Raw genomic sequence first — 25,793 nt, 5'->3', positions numbered from 1 at the left:
GATTTTTTAGTGCCCATTAGAGCAGCACTCTGTTCCGTACTGTAACCTGTTAGGTTTGTTCCCAGTTCTTTATCTTTAATGCTCGATATGCTAACAGTAATTACCAAGAGAAAGCCTTCACAGTTTAACTATTTAATGTATGCCAAAATGATTGCTGCACAGCTGTGGAGCCCTTTCTGCGAGATGCAGAAGAAGGTTCCTCTCCCAGCGCCAAGGTTCCTGCTCTTATACTACTCTGGCCGCCTTCCTGCAAGGAGGCGACTGCCTAGCCTGTGTGATAATGTGTGACCTTGTCATCTTAACCGAGAGCGACTTCTACATATGTGCAAAGGGTTTCATAGAGTAGAGAAAGCTAATAAAGCAAGAGAAGTGTTACAGCGATATAATGGCATAGCTCAAGCTCCCTAGCTAATCACATGTGCCAAAGAGGCCTATTCTAACAAACCGTTGGTGAGAATGGGTAGACGGGGAAGCCTGTAAGCGAGTCCCTCACTCGCATACTCCATCGCTTCTCTGCCTTTTGGCTAAGATCAAGTGTAGTATCTGTTCTTGGGTTTGGGGGATTAAGAGAGCTGACCGTAGAAGAGAGAATTTTAACCATAAAAGTGGTGATTTTACCCTTGCTTTTACTAATCAGTTCTGTTTTCATCCCAGCAAGTAAGTTGCTTTTAGAATTGGACCGAGCCATTTTTTACTTCACCTGGAAATCCAAGTCAGAGGGACTGAAGAGGGACACCATGAAGAAAAAGAAAAAAAAAACAGAGGAGAAGGAGTCCCGAACTTAAAACTCTTCCTCGGAAGCAGATATGTTGCCCTGCACCTGCGAAGCGCGCTCGTTACACCAAATGCATCGAAAAGCCAAGCAATGACACGATTCTGGATGGGCTCATACTGTCACGGTCGGGTGGTGGAGCATGGAGCAGGACGACCAAGTGCAGCTTGGACCAGGGTTTATTGAAGCAACTCAAAATCCAGACTCGGTAAACTGACATGACTTAAACAATAACTTGACTGACTGACCGGGACGTGGAACAAGAAGACAGCAGGACATGACGGCACCAAGACAGGACGACACACCGAACGACAGGAACCAAAACCAATGACCAAAACCAATGACCAAAACCAATGATCCGACAGGGAGAGAGGGGCAGACAGGACTTTTATACACGACAGGTAACGAGAGGCAGGTGGGAACAATCACACTGATCATGGGCACACAGGAGGGGAGGGGCGAGCACACAGACAGAAACCAAGACAGACACATAGTGGAGCAGGGCGAGACGTGACAGAACCCCCCCCACAAGGGACGTCTCCCGACGTCCCAAAAAAAAAAAAAAAAAAAACTAGGGGAGCCAAACCTCACCGCACTCGGGCGGCGACTTGGGGAACCGCACCGCACTCGGGCGGCGACTTGGGGAACCGAACCGCACCGCACTCGGGCGGTGACTTGGGGAACCGAACCGCACTCGGGCGGCGACTTGGGGAACCGAACTGCACCGCACTCGGGCGGCGACTTGGGGAACCGAACCGCACCGCACTCGGGCGGCGACTTGGGGAACCGAACCGCACTCGGGCGGCGACTTGGGGAACCGAACCGCACTCGGGCGGCGACTTGGGGAACCGAACCGCACTCGGGCGGCGACTTGGGGAACCGAACCGCACCGCACTCGGGCGGCGACTTGGGGAACCGAACCGCACCGCACTCGGGCGGCGACTTGGGGAACCGAACCGCACTCGGGCGGCGACTTGGGGAACCGAACCGCACTCGGGCGGCGACTTGGGGAACCGAACCGCACTCGGGCGGCGACCTGGGGGACAGAACCGCACTCGGGCGGCGACTGCGGGGACAGATCCGCACTCGGGCGGCGACTGCGGGGACAGATCCGCACTCTGGCGGCGACTGCGGGGACAGATCCGCACTCTGGCGGTGACCTAGGGGACAGAACCGCACTCCGGCGGCGCCCTAGGGGACAAAGCCGCACTCTGCTGGTGACCTAGGGGACAGAGCCGCACTCTGGCGGTGACTTAGGGGACAGAACCGCACTCCGGCGGCGCCCTAGGGGACAGAGCCGCACTCTGGCGGTGACCTAGGGGACAGAGCCGCACTCTGGCGGTGACTTGGGGAACAGAACCGCACTCGGGCGGCGACTTCGGGGAACAGAACCGCGCTCAGGCAGCGACTTGGGGAACACAACCGCACACGGGCGGCGACTTGGGGAAACAGAACCGCACTCCGCGGAAACTCGGGGAAACACAACCGCACTAGGGCGGCGACTTGGGAAGTCTGTGCCGCGATCGGCGGCAACTCAGGAAGTCCGTACGGCAATTGGCGGCGACTCCGGAAGTCTGTACCGCGATCGGCGGCCACTCACAAAGTCCGTACCGTGATCGGCGGCATTCGGAAGGCGGGGCTGTGCGCGGCGGCAAGAGCCATCACGCGCCGCAGCAGTGGGAGTGGGGCCAGGGACGATCGCGGGTCCGGCGCAGCTGGCCCGAAATCTGGCGACGCCCGCAGGTTCTGCAACGCTGGGATGGAGCCCGGTGGTGCCCGCGAGTCCGATGGCGCCGGGGGGCACTCCGATAGCGGCCGCGGGTCCGGCGTCGCGGCAGCGAAGTCCGATGACGGTCGCAGAGGCGATGGTGCCAGGAGGAACTTCGATGGCGGCCGCGGGTCCGGCGTCGCGGGAGCCAAGTCCGATGACGCTCGCAGAGGCGATGGTGCTGGGAGGAATTCCGATGGCGGCCGCGGGTCCGGCGTCGCGGGAGCGAAGTCCGATGGCAGCTGCAAGCCCATGGCGCTGGAACAAGCTCGGACGACGATCGGGCGTCGCAGCGGGAGTTGGTGGTGGAGGGGGATCCAAGCGCTGGTCGTTGTGATGGTCGGATCATTCTGTCACGGTCGGGTGGTGGAGCATGGAGCAGGACGACCAAGTGCAGCTTGGACCAGGGTTTATTGAAGCAACTCAAAATACAGACTCGGTAAACTGACATGACTTAAACAATAACTTGACTGACTGACCGGGACGTGGAACAAGAAGACAGCAGGACATGACGGCACCAAGACAGGACGACACACCGAACGACAGGAACCAAAACCAATGACCAAAACCAATGACCAAAACCAATGATCCAACAGGGAGAGAGGGGCAGACAGGACTTTTATACACGACAGGTAACGAGAGGCAGGTGGGAACAATCACACTGATCATGGGCACACAGGAGGGGAGGGACGAGCACACAGACAGAAACCAAGACAGACACATAGTGGAGCAGGGCGAGACGTGACACATACCTCCGGAAACTAAAGCTAATACCCATCGACCAATGAATTCCTGTGTCTTTTAACGCGCCACCTTCTTATTTCTTCACCAAAAAGTTTTTGAAGAACTTTAAATTAGAGCAAGAAAATTTTAACAAGTCACAGATCTATGATCTCTGTCGTACAGCGGGAAGTGGTTTGTCCAGTGCTCGGACCCGCATTCGGCGAGCCCACAACAGTTTGGCACAACGTCAACCACCCCGCCCTCTCGAAACAAACTTGTTGGGACCTGTCGTGGATGGTGGCCCATGATGGCCTCCCAGTCAGGTCCGTTATGCACTCCCGGGGCATATCAGCGCTCTCAACGTGCCACCGACCTGGCTGTGGCGCCCAGGAGTCAGTGTGGCACCTGCTCAGGTAGTTCATGGCTGCCGTATACCTGTGGGCGACCTGCAGTTCCCGGCAAGGGAAGTGTTGAATGCAGACATCAACATCTCAACAGACCCTTCGCACCCAGGTTGCAGCCTGTTTGAACTACTCCCCTCCGTACGCCGTTATAGAGCTCTGTACACCAAAACCAGCAGACACAGAGACAGCTTCTTCCCCCAGGCTGTCGCTCTGATGAACTCACACCACTCTTAGAGTCTCAGAGTCATTACTGTGCAATAACATCCCGCTTTCCACACCTTTTTTGTTTACACTGTTTGTACTATGTGTCCTCTCTGCATCCATTGCAGCCTGGTCATCCTAGAAGAGGGACCCTCCCATCTGTGGTCTCTTCTCAAGGTTTCTCATTTCCCCTAGCTGGAGTTATGAGTTTTTCCTTGCCCTCTTGGGAGTTTAAGATCAGTTTAAGATCAGGGGATGTTTGAGAATATCTTTCATTTTTCACATGTTGTTGTTAGTCACCTAAATGTTGAACAGAGGCTGTGATTTACCGAAGTCAAATTCCTTGTTTGGCACGCTCAAACATGGCGAATAAAAAACTCTTGAATCTTGAATCTTGAACCTTGTACTCTATGGGGTGAGCCCGTTGAAAATCAAGCAAGAAGACTTTACAAAGCAGTGGCTCACTTTTGCTGCCATCAAAGACGCCATGTGGACTTCCAGAAATTTGCTGGTAAGGAGGCACAGACAGACAAGGAAATGATGGAATTGGGCTAAAATGGTGCACGAAAACAGTGTGTATTCACCTTTATATTTTGCTTCATGTAGCCTTATCAAAATGAATAAAACATCTCTCTGTATGTGCATTCACGTGTAACATTGAAGGAGGTAGATATTTTGTTTCAATATTTAAATAAATACCATCATTGTCTATTAAGACACTAAAAGTTGATGGAACATTTTTTGTAGGGCTGCTGTGTTTTAACAAGGAAAGACTCATGTGCTTATGGATGAAGACGACTTGTACTTGTGATTGTGCTTGTGAACAGTAAAGAGGAGTGCTTGTGCAATTGACAGGGTTGGTTATTGGTTTTTATTTAAAAACAATATTTTTTGCCAAATTACAATAGACTGGCATGTGCCAATTCAAATGGGCCCCACCAGAAGTTAAACTGCATTGATAAACGAAGCCCCTTCGTTAGTCATCACTTTACCGTGGAGGAGGGGTTTGCACGCCTCAATGATCCTAGCAGCCATCTTGTCTGGGGCTTCATGCCCCTGGTAGGGTCATCCATGGCAAACGGATCCTAGGTGAAGGGCCAGACAAAGCACGGCTCTCACAAGCCCCTTATGAAGAAAAACATAAATGGATTTTGTTTTCCCTCGCCCGGACGCGGGTCACCGGGCCCCACATCTGGAGCCAGGCGTGGAGGTGGGGCTCGAAGGCGAGCGTCTGGTGGCCAGGCCTTCGCCCACGGGGCCCGGCTGGGCACAGCCCGAAAAGGAAACACGGGTCCCCCTTCCCATGGGCTCACCACCTGCCGGAGGAGCCAAAGGGGTCGGGTGCAGTGCAAAATGGGCGGCGGAAAAAGGCAGGGACCTTGGCGGACCGATCCCTGGCTGCAGAAGCTGACTGTACTTGAAGACCTCCTCAATTCCACCGACACGCCTTCCATTGTGGAAACAGGGCCTGGAGACTCTGAGGTGGACTCTCCAATCTCTGGGGTCGAACTCACTGAGGTAATCAAAAAAGTCCTCTGGGGCATGGCCCCGGGGGTGGATGAGATCCGCCCAGAGTTTTTAAAGGCTCTGGATGTTGTGGGACTATCATGGCTGACACGCCTCTACAGCATTGCGTGGACATCGGGGACGGTGCCTCTGGATTGGCAGACTGGGGTGGTGGTTCCCCTCTTTAAGACGGGAGACCGGAGGTTGTGTTCCAACTATAGGGGAATCACACTCCTCAGCCTCCCTGGTAAGGTCTATTCAGGGGTGCTGGAGATGATGGTCTGTCGGGAGGTCGAACCTCGGATTAAGGAGGAGCAGTGTGGCTTTTGTCCTGGCCATGGAACAGTGGACCAGCTCTACACCCTGGGCAGGATCCTCGAGGGGGCATGGGAGTTCGCCCAACCTGTCCACATGTGTTTTGTGGACTTGGAGAAGGGGTTCAATCGTGTCCTTCGGGAAGTTTTGTGGAGGGTGCTTCGGGAGTACGGGGTGCTGAGCCAACTGATAAGGGCGGTTTGGTCCCTGTATCACCAATACCAGAGTTTGGTCCGCATTTCTGGCAGTAAGTCAGATTATTTCCCAGTGAGGGCTGGACTCTGCCAAGGCTGCCCTTTGTCACCGATTCTGTTCATAATGGTTATGGACAGAATTTCTAGACGCAGCCAAGGCGTTGAGGGGGTCCAGTTCTGGGACCTCAGCATTGCGTCTCTGCTTTTTGCAGATGACGTGGTGCTGTTGGCTTCTTCAAGCCGTGATCTCCAGCTCTCACTGGGGTGGTTCGCAGCCGAGTGTGAAGTGGTCGGGATGAGGGTCAGCACCTCCAAATCCGAGGCCATGGTCCTCGGTCGGAAAAGGGTGGGATGCCCTCTCCGGATCGGGGATGAGATCCTGCCCCAAGTGGAGGAGTTCAAGTATCTTTGGGTCTTGTTCACGAGTGAGAGCAGGATGGAGCGCGAGATCGACAGGCGGTTTGGTGCAGCGTCGGCAGTAATGCGAACTCTGTACTAATCCGTCGTGGTGAAGAGAGAGCTGAGACAAAAGGCAAAGCTCTCAATTTACCGGTCGATCTACGCTCCTACCCTCAACTATGGTCACGAGCTTTGGGTCGTGACCGAAAGAACGAGATCCAGAATACAAGCGGCCGAAATGAGTTTCCTCTGCAGGGTGTCCGGGCTCTCCCTTGAGAAGCTTGGTCATCCGGGAGGGACTCGGAGTAGAGCCGCTGCTCTTCTACGGTGAGAGGAGCCAGATGAGGTGGCTCAGGCATCTCATCAGGATGCCTCCTGGACGCCTCCCTTTGGAAGTGTTCCGGACATGTCCCACCGGTAGGAGACCTCGCGGGCGATCCAGGACGTGCTGGAAAGACTATGTCTCTCGGCTGGCCTGGGAACGCCTTGGGATTCCCCGGGTTGAGTTGGATGAAGTGACTGGGGAGAGGGAAGCCTGGGAGTCCCTCCTAAAGCTGTCTCCCCCTCGACCCAACCCGGATAAGCGGAATAGGATGGATAAATGGATGGATGATAAACGAGGTTTTAAACGTGATTGTCTGTCTGCACTCGGCATAATTTCTCTGTTTATGTGAACATGTTCACACGTGCCGGTATGAATTATGTGAACGTATGATTGTTGCACGGAGTATGATATAGGCGGCTATCCGTTGCAATATTGATATTCTTTCGCAGAGCATCAACAAATTGAGATATACTCTTATTGTTCCTCTCCACGGAAATGGTATACTCTTTATTGTTCCTCTCCACAGAAATCTTTAGTAAAAAGCGAAAGATTTATTCGATCTGAAGAGAAACGAGTGATCTGAAAATCTGAGTCAAAACGGGCCACCCCACTGCTGGTCTCACTAAATTCACAGGCGGTCTCACACTCAAATTGCAGCAACCATTCCTTCTAATACAAACAATAGAAGTTGATGGATTTACTATACTTACAAGGACTCAAGCAAAATAGAATGTTTAAACGAGTATTTTGTGTTCATTAATGTCTCACTTACTTTAAACATTGTTGGCGCACAGGATTGTAGGTATCTGATCGAACACTGATGGCGCTCGTTCTTTCAATTATATTGGGCGTCTATTTTGATTATTGATGGTAAAAACAGTTGTATGTCTTGGTACGTGTACTTTTGGTCTGAGAGAACGGGAAATGATCCCATCCCTGTGTTTTATTTGAAAATTTGTAATTTCATAACTTTATTCAACACAAATCGGGAAACAAAATACGATCGTAATTTCTCAAATGATTTTTCAAACTTCGGAAATGCTCTATGTCTCCCTTGTGTCGCAAATAATTGAGGCTTTTGACGTTGCTGGCATGGTTTGGAGTGTAATTCACCTCCACTGCGTTGGTGGCGTTTGATATTTGACATTAGAAAATATTACTTTAGAAAGTAAAAGTTGGGATGTTTTCTAGAAATCCATACTTGTGATGTATGAGGAACAACAATCGGGCGCATTCTTAAAAAGACAGACCTACAGCCGACAAAAAGGTTTTGATACGTTCATATCATATGACGAGTCAGGAACGTGGTAATTACATATTATTTTGCATTTGCTAATTTGGTGAATACAGTTTAGCGAGCAAATGCACAGTGTTAGAGATTCGCTCAGTCAAACTTATTTTGCAAGAACCACACTGGAGACGAGTAAGTCCCTTTAGACACCTGCAGGTGGAGAGTCCATTCGTCGCTGTGCGTACAGCGATGTTCGAATGGAGGTCTGACTCTCGCCTCCTGCAAGAGCATTTTTATTAAGAGAAACAGGGTGGGGGTAAGAGTGGACTGAATAGAGAAAGCCCTTGACCTCTAGTCAAAACATAGCAAGGGGTGTTTTACGACTTTGTGTAGGATGGGACACGCTAGGTGATTTATCACAGGTTGCATTCCAACATAAGCATAAAACTAATCTAGCTAGGTTATTTATTACAGGCTGCATTCCAACATAATCATACGATAGGGATAATCTGGAGAACCCTGACACACAGTTCCAGAGTACAGTTAATTACATAATCAAAAGCGTTCAGTGTGTCACAGCATCGCAGACTTAAACTCCATGTGCATACTACTGCGCTTAATTTTTGTTTTCATCAGAAAGACCAGAGGAGAGCGCGAACACAGTCCCCCACTACCAGAAATAATGCAGTCAAGATTCACACAGTAGGGGAATTTGCAGAGGTCAGCACAACCGTAGTGCAATGGCTGAGCCTCACATGGGGTGAACCACCTTCTTGATCATGGGCCGACGTCTTTACCGCACACGCCATTTTCAGTCACGGGCTTAATTGCTAAAAACGTGTGGCACACATACACACTCAGTGGATGAAACAGGATTCGTAGAACTGTTTAAGTCAAAGTCAAAGTCAAAGTCAGCTTTATTGTCAATTTGTCAACATGCCGAAGACATACAAAGAAACCGAAATTTCGTTCCCCCCTATCCCATGGTGACAAGACATGGCCCACAACAGACAAACAAGTAAACAAGTATAACAAAAGCGTGCTGAATAAATAATGAATAAATAACACAACAAATAAATAAATAAATAAGAGGAGCAAAAAAAGGAGCAAGTGTGCGTACAGCAGACATTCCAGAAAATAGCGCAACAGTGCCGCACGCTACGCAGAAGGGGGTAGCGAGTTCAGGGCCCTAACAGTTGGAGAAAGAAGCTGTTGGCGAGTCTGGTGGTGCGGGAGCGCAGGCTCCTATACCTCTTCCCAGAGGGCAGAAGGTCAAACAAAGAGTGAGCCGGGTGACTCACATCTCTGGTAATCGAGGTTGCCTTGCGGGCGAGATGGGAGGTGTAAATGTCCTTCAGGGAGGGGAGCGAAGCACCAATAATCTTACCAGCCGTATTCACTATGCGCTGCAGGGCCTTCAAGTTCTGTTCAGTGCAGTTACCACCCCAGACAGCGATGCAACTGGTGAGGACGCTCTCAATGGTGCCACGGTAGAATGTAGACAGGACTGCCTGAGGAGCACATGCACGCCTGAGCTTCCGCAGGAAGTACAGGCGGCGCTGAGCTTTCTTTGCCAGTGACGAGGTGTTTGCGGACCAGGAGAGGTCCTCACTGATGTGCACCCCCAGGAACTTGGTGCAGCTCACCCACTCCACCACAGCACCGTCGATGATCAGCGGCAGGTGTGTTGTGTGACCCTTCCGGAAGTCAACAACGATTTCCTTGGTCTTATTGACGTTCAGCAGGAGGTTGTTGTCCCTGCACCACATGGTCAGAAGGTCAACTTCCGACCTGTACCGAGTCTCGTCGCCCTTCGTGATGAGACCCACCAGAGTCGTGTCGTCAGCAAACTTCACTATGCGGTTGTCGCTGTAGGTCGCAGTGCAGTCATGCGTCAGCAGGGTGAAGAGCAATGGACTAAGCACGCAGCCCTGGGGGACCCCGTGCATGCATTGCCTTTTTTAACCTGAGAACCCTAAAACTGTATGAATTTGTATTTATTGAAAACGTCCAACATTACCACTGAATAATATTTTTTTCCTGAACAAGTTTTGAAAATGACAAATATATCAAATAACAATAACATAAACAGTTCACCGCCACACAGCCCCAAGCACCGGCATCGACTTCCAGGCGTGTGGCAGCGTGGACTTCCATCCCTGGAGGTGGCACTTCCAGCCACAGAGGTGGAAGAGAGCTCCATAGAATAGGACCGGGTGTGCGTGAAACATATAATAGTTTTTCAAACCTTCTGTGTCACTCCAAATCATTAAATCCTTCAAACTAGTGGTAGAGTGTCCGCCCTGAGACTGGAAGGTTGTGGATTCAAACCCCGGCCGGGTCATACCTATAAAAATGGGACCCATTGCCTCCCTGCTTGGCACTCAACATTAAGGGGTGGAATTGGGTGTTAGATCACCAAATGATTCCCGAGTGCGGCACCGCTGCTGCTCACTGCTCCCCTCTCCCCCAGGGGATGGATCAAAATCACACGGGGATGGGTTGAATGCAGAGGACAAATCTCACCACACCCAGATGTGTGTGTGATGATCATTGGGAAAAAAAAAAAACTCTTCGTCCTCTGTGTCACTTACAAGCAAAGCCACTAAAGATGCCGGTAGTACATGGGGCCCTTCGTCATCTTCGTCATCCCGTGATCGAATCCTTTGTCCTTTAAGTAAACAACCGCCGCGCCGCTGATGTCACTTGCAGTTCAAACTACAGTAATCCCTTGCTACATCACGGTTCGTTTATCCATTTTTCGTTTTTTTTTTTTATTTTGAAAATTTGTGACAAAAAATCACGTATAAGTTGCTCCTCAGTATAAGTCGCCCCCCCACCCAAACTATGAAAAGAAATGTGACTTATAGTCCAGAAAATACGGTAATGACAACACACAATACAACAAAACACAACACAACAATACTTACCTTTCCTTTAAAATCTTTTTCTCTACCTAACACAGACAGATAATGGGAGAATGTGTCACAATGTGAAGGAGATGTATTGGGTAATGCAGAAACAAAATAAAAACTATTATTTAATGTTAGACACATTATCCACTAGGCTACTTTCCTCTTGACATTCATTAAATTGACAACGAAGGGACTTGAACCCCTTAATCTTCTGATCCAGTCAGTTAACTCCACTTGAATCTAGGCTGTAGATTTACTGTATATGCTCAAAAATCATTGCACTGCTATCACTTGTCAGAATTTCCTGTATGGCTATCTGGCCTAATGGATAAGATTTCAAATCTAAACAGGTATTCATGTCTAGTGTATCATCAAATTGAAAGAGGAAAATATAGGTAAACTGTTTGTGTGATGTTTTGATCTTTGTTGTGGTGACCCCAATTGTCAGTGACAAAAGCCAAAAGAAAGAGGCACATTTTTCATCTGATGTACAATTTTTAATTTGTTTCTCTTGACTCCAGTTGAGCAACCTGTGCTTGCTGATATTCACAATCCCTGCTTACTTTGCTGCCCTACCCCTTAAAAGAAGAAAAAGTTATTTTAGTCTGAGCAACCTGCTCCCTACTGGAAATAGGGTTTTCAACTAAGGTTTCCAACTAGGACTAGGGTTTCCAACTAGGGCTAGAGTTAGGGTTAGGGCTAGTTTGGACTAGGTATATAAAAAGTCTGCCCCAGCTGAGGACCGAACTCTTGACCTTTAGATTGTGAGACTAGCATGCTAGCACCTGCATTAATGAGGCTGTGCATTTACAGTTTTACAATTCTTTTTTACTGTAAAATTGATCCAACCACCGGCCATTTCAATCAAACTGAACTTCACAGAAAGATAAAGTGACTTTTAGTCTGAGCATTCTGAAACTAGGGTTTCCAACTCGGGTTAGGGAAGCCAACTAAGGTTTCAAATTGTGGCCAGGGTTTCCAACTGGGGCTTCCAACGAGGATGAGGGTTTCCAACTCGGGCTAGAGTTAGGACTATATAAAAGTGTGCCCTGTGTGAGGGTCGAATTTACGACCTCCAGATTATGAGACTGACACACTACCACTTCCGCGAACGAGGCTATGCATTTGCAATTTGTGCAATTGTTTTTTACTGTAAAATTGATTCAACCACCGCCCATTTTGATCAAACTTAACTAGGCTAGGGCTAGGATTTCCAACTAGGACTAGGGTTTACAGGTAGGGCTAGATTTAGGGTTGGAATATATATAAATCATGCACCGTGTGAGGATCAAACTCTCGACTTTCAGATTACGACACTGACGCGCTACCGCCTGCGCCAACGAGAATTTGTGGCACCTGTCTTAAAATTCTATTTTACTGTAAAATTGATTCAACCACCGGCCATTTCCATCAAACTGAACTTCATCAAAAGAAAAAGGTACTTCTGTCTGACCATTCTCAAAGTTGGGTTTCCAACTGGGGCTAGGGTTTCCAACAAGGGCTCGAGTTAGGGTTAGGACTAAATAAAACATAGCCCCGTGTGAGGGTTGAACTCACGACTTTCAGTTTACTAGACTGACGCGCTACCGCCTGCGCTACCGAGGCCATGAATAGTTGGTTTTACAAAGCTATTTTACTGTAAAATTGATTCAACCACTGGCCATTTCAATTAAACTCAACTTCACAGACAGTAAACCTTATTCTATGTATTATTTAATATTCTTTTCTATACTGTCAGAAAGGTTTTGGTTTCTGATTTCTTTTTTGTTGTGCTGACTCCCCCCCAATCTCCATTTTCAGTGCAACAAAGTGACAAAAACCAAAAGAAAAAATGCTTTCTCTATTGCACACTAGAGCCAGCATTTCCAACTAGGGCTAGGGTTTCCAACTAGGGTTCCAACTCCGGGTAGGGTTTCAAACTAGGAATTCCAACTGGGGCAAGGGTTTCCAATTAGGGTTTCCAACTCGGGCTGGGGTTTCCAACTAGAGACAACATTGGACAGCTGCCACTTGTTGGGAACCTTTAAATGTTTAGTCTTATCAACGAATGTGTTTCAGAGGCCAGATCTAAAACGTGGCTTCTGGTTTTCGTGAACCAAACCCATTAAAAAAAGTGAAAGAATGAAACAGTTCTTAATAGGAGAAGCCTGGTTAGCTCAGGTGGTAGAGCATGCAAGTCTTAATCTCAGGGTTGTGGGTTCTATCCCCATATTGGGCAGCCCACACTTGTCGGGAACCTTTGATTCTTTAGTCTTATCAATAGATGTGTTTCAGAGGCCACACTTAAAACATTTCTCTATTTCCCCTAACCCATTCAAAAAAAAAATGAAAAAATGAAACAATTCCAAGGTCGAAAAGCCTGGTTAGCTCAGTGGGGAGAACATGAGACTCTTAAACTCAGGGCCGTGGGTTCGGTTCCCACATTGGGCATCCTTGCTTGTTGGGAACCGTTAAACAGTCTTATCAAGGCCACACTGAAAACATGGAGTATTTCACGTGGCGATGTGGCCTAATGGATAAGGCACCTGACTTCGGATCAGACGATCCCTTTCATAGTCAATTTAACGTGTCATGCTTTGAAATCAAAAACTTGACTTCAGTCTGAACCAACTCTTGACTGATTGATTGAACTTTATTCATCCCACAGCAGGGAAATTCACTTGTCACAGCAGCGCATATCAGTGCAATAATAATACGAGTGCAAGAATAAAACAAGTGCCAGAATTACAAAAAAGGGTAAATAACAGACAAGGATAAACACAAGTGCTGCTAGTAGAGACGAAACACATTCATTTTATCAGGCGGCATGCATGTTGTAAAGTCTGACAGCAGAGGGAATGAAGGACCTGAGGAACCGTTCCTTCCTACACCGAGGGTGCAAAAAGTCTGCCGCTAAAGGAGCTGCTCAGGAACCGCACACTCTCATGGAGGTGGTGAGAGGTGTTGTCCATGATGGATTTAAGCTTAATCAACGTCCTCCTCTCACCCACAACCTCAATGGAGTCCAGGGGACAGCCCAGAACAGAGCTCGCTCTTCTGAGCATCTTATTCAGTCCCCCCCTGTCCCGGTCACTACTGCCCCCACCCCAGCAGACCACAGCGTAGATGATGGCCGAGGCCACCATAGAGTCATAGAAGGTCCGGAGGAGAGCCCTGCACACACCGAAGGACCTCAGTCTCCTCAGCAGATGGAGGCGACTCTGGCCCTTTTTGTACAGGATATGGGTGTGATCAGTCCAGTCCAGTCCAGTTTGTTGTTAAGGCGAACACCCAGGAATTTGTAGTTCTCCACTACCTCACTGTCCGATCCCTGGATGTTCATTGGAGTGAAGATGGGTGCTGTCCTCCCGAAGCTCACAATCAACCCCTTCGTCTTGCTGGTGTTGTTCACCTGATGCTGGTTGAGCTCACACCAGCTGACAAAGTCCTTGATGACCAACCTATATTCCAGATCGTTCCCCTCTGCGACATTTCAAACAATGGCCATGTCGTCGGAGAACTTCTGGATGTGGCAGTGTGCGGTGTCGTGGGTAAAGTCTGACGTGAACAGGGTGAAAAGGAAAGGAGCACCCTACCCTGGGGGACACCAGTGCTGCAGTGCACCACGTCGGACTCACTGCGATGTAACCTCACAAACTGCGGCCGGTCGGTGAGGAAGTCCGTTGTCCATGCAGTCAGGCACTGGTCCACACCCGCCTTCTCCATCTTCACCCTAAGCAGTGACGGCTGGATGGTGTTAAAAGCGCTGAAGAAAACAAAGAACATGATCTTCCCAGTGCTCCTGTTGTCCTCCAGGTGAAGCAGTGTTCTGTGCAGTAAATAAATCAATGCATTGTCCACCCCAACACCAGGCAGGTAAGCAAACTGCAGGGGGTCCAGCTGCGCTCCCACTAGTGAACGCAGGTGACCCAGGATGATCCTCTTCATAGTCTTCATCAGGTGGGAAGTCAAGGCAATAGGCCTGAAGTGGTTAGGCTCCTTGGGGCATGGCACCTTTGGTACAGGGACCACGCAGGAGGTCTTCCACAGTACTGGGACCTTGTTCAGGCTTAGGCTTAGGTTGAACAGGTACCTGACCACACCACTCAGCTGGTCCGCACAATCCCTGAGCAGTCTCGGCCAGATGTCGTCTGGGCCCGGGGTCTTCCCTGCTTTGATCTTTCTGAAGTGAACCTGAAGATCTGTAAAGAAGAGGGGGATGTCGGAAGACCGGGGTGATGGAGTGGAGACAGGAGACAGAAGAGTGACTCCGGGGGAGGGGGTTGGTGAGCTGGCGGGGGGGCTGGAGTGTCGAAGGTGGCAGAAAAAGATGCGGAGCGAGGTGAAGGGGTGGGGGGGAGGCGGAATCAAATCTGTTGAAGAACAGATTGAGTTCATGCACCTGTTGGATTTTGTCCACAATTTAGGGAGCGCACTATCTGCGCCTCACGGCAAAAGTCATTGCCAATCACCAGTTATCCAATTTACTCACTGTGTGCTCGTTTGATTTCTTCAGATTTAGGAAAATGCTAAGACACTGAAGCAGAAATTAGACTTACACAGGTTGGTTGAGTTCAATCACAATTCTTGTTCAGAAAGCTCTGTCTTCAGGAAAGTACAATACAGCGCTGGGCCTTTCAAGAGCGCAAAGTCTCCATTCAGAAAAGGCCACGTTCAAGGTTCTTTGGTCAGCTTATATTCAGTCGGCCAGTGTGGGCCGAGTTTGATGGGTGATGAGTCTTTGGGGTGGGGCAAGTTCACAGGAGAGTTTGATTCCATGGGAGTGGGTGCTGGTTCGGTGAGAGCTGGTTCCGTGGGGTTGGGTGCGATTATGGGAGATTCGATTTGTGGGGGCTGTTGTTGTCCTTTCCGTCTTTCAGCCTTGACGATCGTCTTTGGCTTGGCTGTCTCCCTCTGGCACCTGCTGGTTTTATCTCCAAGTGACCTTCCTGTAAACATTCTTGCACATATACTGTTCCACCTCATCCATTCATCATTCTTTCAATTTTGTCATTTTGTACGGAATTATGTGAGCTTTTGGCTGTGACATCATCTACCTATTTATTAATGTTCCCTGACCATGCAAAGTTTGTACTCACCACTTACCATGTTTTTGTTTGTTTGTTCTTTTGATCTCCATGTACTTGCTTACGTCATCATATTCTTAGTTTAATCATGCTTTCAACCATATCTTTTCTTTGTTAGGCAAAATATTTCCCTCTGTCCAGAACGTTCAGTAGTAATCGAAAACTGGTGTCTAGAATTAGTCAAAACATAAGATACAATCAAGTACTGAACATTTTTAGACGACTTTGGCAGTGTCCGTGATTTAGAAAATCATCAGGCATGCATTGAATAGTTCCTTAAGGGTCATTAAGCTATTCAGGCAATATATCAAAAAACATTTGTTATTTCAAAGTGCTCAGAAATATATATATCAGATCATAAAGTTATAAAAACCTTTCTCATTACCACTTATCAAAAATGTTTAGTTATGTCTTCTTTATTGATTTGGTGTGTAGGTATAATTATATGTTTAAAATGTTTTCTTTTATTTATTTAATATGTGAATATACTTGTCTGCTTATGTACTTTATTCAATGAGGTTTGAGCCAGGGCTGTGGACTCGGTCGGATTTTTGCACCGAGTCCGGCCTCTTGACCACCGAGTCCGAGTCCGGGTCCTAGTCCGGCTGTCAATTTTTTCCGTTAATTCATGTGACTGCTTCGTCTTTAGTCAAGGCTAATTTAGATCAAAATCTATCAGAACGAACGCAACTGCTTTCACACTGGCTGGTTCGGCTTATATAGGATCCCTTGCTGAGAGGGCGGACGTAAATGTGAGGCGACGTTCCAATCGGACGTCGGATCGATAACATTTTCCCTGCCCCACCGGAGTTGTGCTAGTTCATAACGTAGATCACTCGAGGCATAGTCATAAATGTACGGTTGACAATTTAACCGATAGAAGTGGATACATTGGAACATAACCTACACTCTAATATATTATTTGACATGGTATTAAATGCGTGGCTTTACAAAAATGGTCATTGAAGCCCACCCTTAGCCCTGAGTGCCATTGGCATGAGGCAAAACGCTTGAAAACACTCTTGCCCAATTAAATAACCATTCTGAAACACGGGACATGTAAGATAATATTTTTTAATCATTAATTACACCATTATAGCTCAGACATTTATCTAAACACAAATAATTAGTGACGACCCCACAACTATCGAAACACATCAATGATATAAGCTGGGTGACATAATCGTCCTTGACATTGGTACATAATGTAAACATTAGCCTAAGTGCAACTCAACGTGGCCGCATTGATCGTAAGCAGGGCTGTGGACAGTATTCCTACTCGCATTCTGAGCAGCATGATGAAAATAAAATTGAACGTGATTTTTTTATTGTCGGACTCGGTGGACTCGGTCAAAATCAGCACCGAGTCTGAGTCCGAGTCCGGCAAAAATGACAGAGTCCGACCGAGTCCGAGTCCCCGAGTCAGAGTCCAAGTCCAGGAATATAGGTACGTTTTGTGTGCCAAATCTTCATTACAGCCAATAGCAGATTTCTGATTAAAGGTACAAAAAGAAAAGCAATGACTATGTGTGTCCGCTGGTTCTTCTCTGCAACACAGGAAGTTTGCATTCACTACAGTTGTGCCCATCGGCAAAAGGCAGCCCCCAGGCCTGTTCTAAAACAACTCACTGATGAGGACGTATTATTTTCAAGGAATGTTCTAGAAGTAATCGTTGTTAAAAAAAAACAAACACATGATGGTGGTTCTTGGAGATCACTGTTTATATATACACACACAAATATATATATTGAGTCTAGGTAGACAAATACACCGCAAACTGTGGGTAGGTGTCAGGTGATGAGCCACAGAAAAAAATCACAGTTGCCACAGAAAGATGACAAGCCTCATTTTGAAGCAGAGCTAAACATCAGGGATGAGAACGGCAAATGAAAAAAAACACTGATATATTGATCAAAACCAGAGCACATTTCTTGGCTTGCTTATCCGAGTCGAGAGCATAGACATGGAGACTTTCAAGGCAAGTTACCCCAAGTTGCGCAGCGGTCTGGGTTAGCTACAACAACCATACACCATAAAGGTCAAGCCAGGTGCCGTGCCATATTCAGTAAAAAAACCCAGGAGGATTCCACTACCACTGGTGGGTGAAGTCAAGAGAGAGCTCCAGCGCATGGAAGCTCTGGGCGTCATTAGTCGGGTGAAGGAGCCAACTGATTGGTGTGCCGGCATGGTGGTCGTGCCCCAAAAGGACAAAAGACAGCTGCGATTGTGTGTGGATTTAACCGGTTTGAATGTGTATATGTTTCTCAAAGAAAACAACTGCTGGGTCTGGGACATGGACCAGGCAGCAGCATTTGAAGACCTAAAGAAAGCTCTGTCCTCTCCTCCGGTGCTGGCTATGTATGACCCGGGCAGAGACACCAAAGTATCTGCTGATGCATCATCGTATGGGTTGGGGGGCGTAATTCTTCAGAAATGAGGGGAAGGATGGAAGCCTGTGTCTTACGCATCACGGTCACTCACTCCAACTGAGCAACGATACACACAGGTGGAGAAGGAAGCTCTGGGCCTCACATGGGCCTCACATGGGCCTGTGAACGGTTTCGGGATTTCCTCATTGGAAAGGAGTTTTGCCTGGAGACCGACCATAAACCCCTTCTCATCCTGCTTGGAGCCCAAGCACTGGATCTTTTGCCACAGAGAATCCAGGGTTTCAGGATGAGGGTGATGCGCTACTCATACTCCATCGTGCACGTACCAGGAAAGTCGCTTTGGACAGCAGACACACTTTCACGTGCAACCTGTAAAATGACGCATGTCCACTGATGACCAGGAGCTGATGGAGAGCACAAACATATTTGTGGACTGTGTCACTGAGAGTCTACCTGTCAGCTCATCATATACAGAAAACCTGAAAGAGCAGTTGAAAGCCGACAGTGTCTGCTCGCGTGTCATGACCATTGTTAGAGATTTGCTCACTCCAACTTATTTTGCAAGAACCACAAGAGACAAGGCAAGTTCTTTTAGACACCTGCAGGTGGAGAGATCACTCGTCGCTGTCTGAACAGCGATTATCGAATGAAGTCTGAAAGGTCTCCTTCCTGCAAGGGCATATTTATTAGGAGGAACAGAGTGGGGGTATGAGTGGGCTGAATAGAAAGCCCTTGTCCTCTAGTCTAAACATCTCAGGGGATGTTTTACGATCTTGTGATAAGGAGGACAAGGTAAGGTATTTATTACCTGTTGCATTCCAACATAATCCTATGATAAAGATAACCTGGAAAACCCTAACATCTCCCTCCTGTTTTATCATATGATTATGCTACCCCAAACAACAAAGACAAGTAAGAAAAAAAACACATATATATGTATAATGAAGAAAGAAGAATAGGAAAAATAAAAACAACAAACAATGATAGCAACACTTTCCAGTGAAGATGAGGCATTACCTTAATACCCCAGATCAAACTTATTGTGTAAGCGAAAAACCTGCCGGCCAGATGTTATTAGCAGGAAAATTCTTACACGGTCCCTTTGCCTTAAGGCGACCAGAATGCTATCAATAAAAAACAAAAACACAGAAACAGTACATCATTGTATCCATCACTTGTGAAGCATTTTCGGTGGTCAAATCATCAAGTTTCTGTAAAACATGCTCAACAGAACAGCATCTACGCAATCCACGTCTCATTATCATTATCACAACTGTCACGTCTAAGAAGTTGTATATGTGCCCGTGTTTTCGTCAGCTGATGATGTTCTAGTCTGTAGGTGAGGTCTGTCACACACACCGGCGCACACACTCTTGTCCAGTTGGCAGGCAGCATCGGACAACTCCTGTGACCACAAAACCATGATCCGTACTGAACAGGCACGTGCACTCATAGGATGCAGGTGGGGCAGTGCCTCTGAACTTCTGGCTGAAGTAGGTCCCGTCCGATGGTGCAGCCATGTTGGTAGTAGAGCCCTTACACCTTGAAAACGGCTCTCTCATCCTGGCACACAGCGGTGATGTCCAAAGCTCCCATCCAGTTTCCTCCTGGAGAGCAGTCGTCGTTAATGCATTTGTGGGTCCTGCAACCTTGGGTGCAACATGTGTAGTCAGCAAGACTTGGAATGCTCCCTCCCGTCGTGGCTGGCCCAGTTCCTTCCTTTGATGACCTCGATGTAGACCCAGTCTCCTGGATTGATGGGGTTGTCGACCTGTGAGGAGGAAAGATCAAGCGGCAGTAAATTTGTCTTTGACACAGTTTGAGCGTCCTGATCATATAATCTGCCAAGGACTGCTCTTCATCTGTTGTTTGCAACTCTCGTAGTCAATTGTAGTGCCCATTTAACTGGCAAATAGGAATGTTTGCGGGAAGAGTTTGAACACTTCCTAATGATTCCCTTTAACCAAAAACTATTTATGACAGGGGCGTTCCCATTTATTGCCTCCTGGTTTAAAAGAGATTGTCTTACCCATGCCTTCTTTCTCCTCACACGCTCGCATCCACACAGGGTGTGAACACACACACACACACACACGCACACGCACCCACGCAGACAAAGAGATTCTAATCCATCTCTCATGTAGCTTCTCTTGATAGAATCTCCTATCGGTAACTGTATAGCAGACGTTTTAGCATATAATCCCATACTCTGCTCTCTCACTTCTACTTTTCCATGTCGGTGCAGTCGTAGGTGGCCCCTATTGCAGTCATTGTCTTGTTAACTGTTGCCTTGTGACTCCTATGCATGATTGTGTGAATGTCAAAAATTGAACGTACCTAACTTTCTGACCATCCAACCTCCACTGTGGTGCAAAAAAAACCTTACTATTGTATTGAGTAGGTACATTGAGCAACCTAGCTTCCTCCTGACTGCCAAATGTCCTGTTCTAAAATTTATATAACTCAACCTCTACGTCTTAAGCTTGATGAGCCAAAATATCAGATCTTGCTCTTGTTTCCTACCGTTTTAGCCTATTTGTTTTATCCAAATCCGTTCAATCTCTGATTATAATCTGTACCCCTACGTATTTTTCAAATTTTTATTTATTTATTTATCAAATCTCCTCAGTTCTGTCAAACTCAGTGCACAATGAACCTCCCTTCCACTTTGAACCAAGCTTCACCAAATTTGGGAACGCCGTAGCAAGGAGTGCGATTTGGTTGTCAGACACTCCAAGTCCATATCTTTTTGCCGCACTTCACCCTATCAAGTTGGTGTTCTTTTGTTGTTGCTTCAGAGCGACCCCATCCATCACTCTTGAATGAGTCTATTGTTCAAATGAGTCAATTTTCATCATTGTGAGTTCCTCCGCTTTTCACTGTCTTTTCTCGTCCCCGAGGATGTTGTATTTCCTCCGGAGTGTACTTGTCCTCCTCCAAGCACAACAGCAGTCTTTTCTTGTCCTTCGCCAAAGGTCAAAGGTGCTTCAGAGCCAGGCACCATTTTGTGGTTGTTCACGGCTGCAGGCGAAGACTCGGATTGGGTTTCAGGGGCCCTGACACTGAGAATGACAGGCTGGTTTGAACACTTGTAAGACTATCTCCAAATGTAGCTGCTTCCATCAATTTGCTGGTAATGTTTGTTTACCAAACTTCAAATTCTTCTAATAACAGCGGTCTCGTTTTTATATCGTAAATCCTGCAACTCATCCTATTTTTGAGCTACATTTTATCTATAGTTCCAATTTAATCAGACAGTATGTTGTCTTCAGTATCATTATTGAAGATCAACTCATCGAGGTCTGCTTTCCACATCAAGCCCTGATCTGTATGTCTTGACCTCTCACATGTTATTGTCATGCTTGCTCAAAAATGTGATTTAGAGTATGGTGCTGTGAATTCTCAATCTCCCCAATGAAATTGGATCTCCCCTCGTAGTTCTTATCTTTCTCATGTTCCTGTTAGCCTGCAATTGTCCAAATCAAAAATGTTTTCTTTTAACTGTCTTTCTTTTGAACCTCTAAATCTCTCGTGTTGCTAACCTATCTACACCAGAACAAAAAATTTACCACAATATAACACCAAATGTATTCGAAAATTCATTGTCATAAAGTGTTGTATTATTACTATCTTCCACTATCTGTCCTACTCACTCCCCCCCTTTTGAGGCTTGGCAACGCCCATGCCTCACACCTTGACAAACTTTTTGGGAGAATGTGTCCTTTACTACATACGATTCCATCATCATTTAATTTGACTTTCTTTCCAAAACGCTTCTCAATTTCTCAGTTCACACATCTTCTACATGTGGTACTGGTTCTCCAGTTTTTTTTCTAGTTAATTATCAATCCAAAAGCTACGTGTTTCTTTCTAACATTCAACCTGCTCAAAATCACTCTTTCATCAAAGTCGCTCTACTAATTTTCTATAGTAGTCGCCAACAACTTCAACCATTCAACCTGTAATTTCTTTTCATTCAGGCTAACATTCATCAATGTTCATTTGCATCTCACACGCAGTCTCCAAAAAGGAGTCTTTCTATCACATTGGTCCCAATTCATCCAAGCTCACCACACAACATTCATATATCATTTCCAACTTAGGTTTCCTGGTAGAACAATCCACCAATTCAAAAAAAACTTAACTAAACCAAACAACTGGCAAATTAATCTGAATTTTTTTTCTTTGTTTTTAAATTTGAAGAACTCAATCTCTCAGATTTAGCTTGCATTTAGAATTTTGCATAATCTTATAACACAACCAATCAATTATTCCTATTAAATGTAGCATTGCAAAATCTTAAATTCACAATTTAGCTTCTTCCAATTCCTGAAAGCATGTTCTGTCGTTTTGTTTTTTTTTTCTTCGAATTTCTCATGTGGGCTCGACACTTTACATGCACTAGTGTGGATTAGTTTCTGCTTGCAAACAGATTTCTTTTTCCTCTCATTTTTATCTTTCAAAATCATTTCTGTTCTGCGGTGCAAATTGGATAGACCACAATCTAGCAAATTTTTTTTTTATACTAAAACTTTAGCCAATGTTCATCATTTTAACATATACGCACACACATGCACAGCTCTCGCATGCAAAAGGTAGGTCTCAGCCACAATGATTCGTCACAGGCTGGCCATTTCCTGTGGTCGATCATGAGCTGGTCCCTCCCATGCACACGAGGACAGCACATTCTAATTTTATTTATTTATCTTCTAGAAGCAAGTTGCATTCCTTTACCACTTGATTTGCATATTTTAACTTCAGTGTAACACAATTTGAGCTCTAGTCATTTGTAATTTGGCCATACAAACAGCATTGTCATACTTCTTGGATGGACAGGATTTCTAATAATCTAAAAAAAAATTCTAATAATCTGACAATGACATGTTTTGCTGTCATATGGGCATCTATTCTTTCTTTCTCTGTATGAGCATAAGCGGTCAAAGAGGAGGAAGCTTGTCATGCTAAAAATGAGGCTTTTCCTCTTTTCCTTCCTCCACCCTTTGATTGATATTGTTTTGCAAAACGACACTCTCGCGTGAAGTGTCCTCGTCTCCCACAGTTCCAACAGTTGTCAGAATCTCGTGGGGGTTTTGAATTATATGGCGGCCTGCGACCTTGTTGGCCTCTACCTCTCCCTCTAACCTGCTGGGACCCTTGGAAGAAGACTGTTGTATCTTCATCTAGTTCATCATCATCATTATCTAGATGAAATACATCAGTCTTTTGCCTTTTTTTTTTGATCACTTTTTTTCAGCATGTCTGGCCCATTGCATAGTTGTTGTCACACTTGCAACATCCACTTCCACCAAATGTTTCCTCACCCAGTTGCCTATTTCAGGGCGGAAATTAGTGAGGAGCGCATTTTTAAGCTGTTGTTGATAAGCACTCTCAGCTGTATCATTGAATGGGATGCCACTATGCACCCTGAATTCTTTTTCAAATCCCAATTGAATGGCGGCCTCATCACTTTTCAACTTTCTATCTTTTGTCTTTTGGATTTGTTCTCTTCTTTCTTGTGAAGCTTTCAACCACACTCTAGCACTTCTACCACTTCTTCCACATTTCAAATTTCCTTGTACTCCATACATTTTCTTCCACTTCAGCATGTATTGCATACAATTAAGAAATCTACTTGCCATGAACTTCTCGTTTTAAAGAAGAGCAGAGCAAGAGATTTACCGTTCTTATTTCCCATCTTAATTTTAGTAGCTTAAGGTTTTACAATTTTTTTCAATTTTTTTTTTTCTTTGAGGATCCTCAATGCAGGTTTAAATTGACCTTCCAACAGATTACTAGCCTGTTTTATTGCCATGGATCAACGCTAGAACTGCTTTTTAGTCATTTTATCCTACCAGTCACACACTCAATCACACTAACTCCAGCGCTTTTTTAGGCCTCATGGCTCGGACAAACCAAAGCCGTATCTCATAGCTCGGATAAACCAAAGCCGAATCTCATAGCTCGGACAAACCAAAGCCGAATCTCATAGCCCGGACAAACCAAAGCCGTATCTCATAGCCCGGACAAACCAAAGCCGTATCTCATAGCCCGGACAAACCAAAGCCGTATCTTTAGCGCTTTAACTTACTTGTCCCCTGGTTCGTTGCACCGCCGGATCCCGTCAATCCACCTCTGTCAGACGAAGGCAGACCTAAGATGCTGGCCCAGCGAAGAATTCTCTTCCCAGGACTTTCTTTTCCAGGTCCTCCTAATGGACGCTGGCTTGTCGACAATGCAGCACGTCCTCCTTCGCCGGTCAGATGGTGGGTATGAGGATCCCGGGTTTCGGCACCAAAATGTTAGAGATTTGCTCACTCCAACTTATTTTGCAAGAACCACAAGAGACAAGGCAAGTTCTTTTAGACACCTGCAGGTGGAGAGATCACTCGTCGCTGTCTGAACAGCGATTATCGAATGAAGTCTGAAAGGTCTCCTTCCTGCAAGGGCATATTTATTAGGAGGAACAGAGTGGGGGTATGAGTGGGCTGAATAGAAAGCCCTTGTCCTCTAGTCTAAACATCTCAGGGGATGTTTTACGATCTTGTGATAAGGAGGACAAGGTAAGGTATTTATTACCTGTTGCATTCCAACATAATCCTATGATAAAGATAACCTGGAAAACCCTAACAACCATGTGCATGGAAGGATGGCCAGCACATGCAAAACAGGAACCAGCGCTGAAAAATGACTGGCCGGAGCGAGCCACATTAACAGTGAAAGATGCTAAAGGACACACGACTGGTAATACCTTCCGCAATGAGGAACGACGTGCTGTTCAAATTACACGAAGGACACTTAGGTGTCCTGGAATGTAAATCACGTGCACGTCAATCTGTGTGGTGGCCGGGACTCAGCCAGCAAGTGAACAAAATGGTACTGAACTGCAGGACATGCATACAAGAGCGACACAACCCAAAAGAGGCACTCGTGCCATCAGGGTGCCCTGAAAGACCTTGGCAAAAGTTAGGAACAGACCTTTCTACACAAGAGGCAGAATAATCCTCTAAGGCAGTGGTTCTTAACCTTTTTGGAGGTACCGAACCCCATCAGGTCCATATGTGCATTCAACAAACCCCTCTTTGGGGGGCGGGTTAAACGAACCCCATCAGTTTCATGTGCACATTCACCGAACCCCTCTATATAGGGGGGGATGACATACCAGCAAATCAGTGTGACTTCTGCTGTTGCCTTTGCAAGAACAGTTCAGATATGAGATGTGGTATTATCGTATGTTGAAACTATAATATTATATAGTTTGTTATTGGAGGTCTCAAATAATGTTGACAGTTGGGGGCTCTGTGGTGCGCCAGGGGCATTGTACTGCTATGTATGGCATGAGTGGGGAGAAAATAAAAAGTTGCAGAATAAAGAAGTTGCATTCGCGTTCATCTCTACTCCGTATAAACACAACAGTCGTGGACTGCGTTCGCGCTCTCCCCTGGTCTTTCTGATTAAAACAAAAATCACACGCAGTCGTACGCACATGGAGTTTAGGTCTGCGGTGCTGTGACACACTGAATGCTTTTGAGCATGTTATTAACTGTACTATGGAACTGTGCATTTGCTTGCTAAACTGTATTAAC

The 25,793-nt window shown here is 46.6% G+C and overlaps 2 non-coding genes and 2 pseudogenes across 2 annotated transcripts; 2 read left to right on the top strand and 2 right to left on the bottom strand.

Moving 5' to 3' along the window:
* Nucleotides 1–504: 504 nt before the first annotated feature.
* LOC125993231 (U2 spliceosomal RNA) lies at nucleotides 505–712 on the top strand (annotated as a pseudogene).
* Nucleotides 713–7,100: 6,388 nt separating this feature from the next.
* On the bottom strand, nucleotides 7,101–7,185 carry LOC125993246 (U5 spliceosomal RNA; annotated as a pseudogene).
* Nucleotides 7,186–8,480: 1,295 nt separating this feature from the next.
* On the bottom strand, nucleotides 8,481–8,646 carry LOC125993227 (U1 spliceosomal RNA). Its single transcript, XR_007490070.1, has one exon. It is a non-coding gene; the product is annotated as a U1 spliceosomal RNA (small nuclear RNA).
* Nucleotides 8,647–13,110: 4,464 nt separating this feature from the next.
* On the top strand, nucleotides 13,111–13,183 carry trnak-cuu (transfer RNA lysine (anticodon CUU)). The gene has a single exon. It is a non-coding gene; the product is annotated as a tRNA-Lys (tRNA).
* Nucleotides 13,184–25,793: the final 12,610 nt, after the last annotated feature.

The sequence above is a fragment of the Syngnathus scovelli genome, unplaced genomic scaffold, assembly GCF_024217435.2.
Source record: "Syngnathus scovelli strain Florida unplaced genomic scaffold, RoL_Ssco_1.2 HiC_scaffold_27, whole genome shotgun sequence".
NCBI lineage: Eukaryota > Metazoa > Chordata > Actinopteri > Syngnathiformes > Syngnathidae > Syngnathus > Syngnathus scovelli.
Note: the sequence above shows the minus strand (reverse complement) of the source record. Positions and strands in the feature narration are given on the sequence as shown.